This window comes from Penaeus monodon, chromosome 33, assembly GCF_015228065.2.
Source record: "Penaeus monodon isolate SGIC_2016 chromosome 33, NSTDA_Pmon_1, whole genome shotgun sequence".
NCBI classification, from domain to species: domain Eukaryota; kingdom Metazoa; phylum Arthropoda; class Malacostraca; order Decapoda; family Penaeidae; genus Penaeus; species Penaeus monodon.
In genome coordinates, this window is record NC_051418.1 from 24,125,604 (window position 1) to 24,126,931 (window position 1,328).

The following is a 1,328-nucleotide window of genomic DNA, read 5'->3' on the forward strand; positions in this document are numbered from 1 at the left end:
CACACCAAGGAAAGGGTGGAGAGAAAGACTCTGAAAGGAACCGAAGGGGAATAACAAAGACTAAAAACAAAGCAGGAAAAAAAAGAACAAATGCAAGACTATCCGAAAGCCCCCCCCCCCCTTCCTTTCCTCAACTGTCACTTACCCTCTCCCCTCGGCATCCTTCCTCTTTCAACGCAATTCAAGAGTTTCCTTTGTGCATTTCCTTCGAGTTGCGACCAAACCCGTCCGAGAGGCCGTTTCAGTTTCTTTGAAAAGGTGTCTGAATGCATTTACAAGTGCCAGAGTATCCGGATCGAGTCCTCTTTAACAAGAAGACCAGCGGGCCGCCTCAGCGGGTCGAGAGCGTGGGTGGGGGTTGGGGGAGGAGGGGGACCAGCCGACATATTGAGTAAAAGGTTGAATAGGGAAAAAATATTGTAAAAAAAAAAGGTGTAACATTATCCAAACAATCGTATTTAACACTTTTTTTTTGCAAATTCTTGGGGCGTGTTCTTTTATATTTTGGAGAAGGGGGCGTGAGGGATTGAAAAAGTGGGAAGTGAGAGAGGCTGAGGTAGAAAGGTAAGAGGTAAGGGAGGTTGAGGGATTAGCGTAGAGGAAGAAGGTGAAGGAGGCTGAAGAATAAGGGATAAAAGGACAAATTAATTCGAGGTTGAGGGGTTGGCGTACAGACGTAAAGGGGGGGGGAGTGATGGACTAGAGAGAGAGAGAGGCTAAAATATATAGCATAAAGGGTTATAAAGCCTAAATGGTTGAGAATAATGGAGTAGAAAGTGAGGGAGGCCGAATTTTAAGGGATAAAAAAGGGTAAATTAATTCGAGATCCAGGGGTTGGGATAAAGGGACTTTAAATGAGGGGGGGGGGCAGAAGCATATAAACAGGAGGTGAAGGAGACTGAGGTTGAGAGCCTGGGATAAAGAGGTGGAAAGTGAAGGAAGTTGTAGCCTATACACAGCTGAAGGAGGCTGAGGTTGAGGGGTTGGGGTAAAAGGGTACGAGGTTGCTTGGCATTGCAACGACCGTCTCTCTGACCCAAATGTTCGTCGTTGTCTCGTATTTGCATCTCGATTTACATCCCTTCTCATCGGCCGGCCGTTCTTCCCTTGACAGTTTTTCTTCTTTCTCTCTCAGGAAAAAAATGTCTCTCTTTAAGAAAAACAGGTTTTGATTAGAACCTGGGTAAGTGCTCTAACTCTTTAAAAGATTAGGAAAGATGACATGCGTTTTTATTTTAGCGGGCAATGTATATATTATTTTATATATTCTTGTCTTTTATGACTTCCTTGTACTCCGTCGTGTCTTCCCTTCCTTTCACCTTAATATG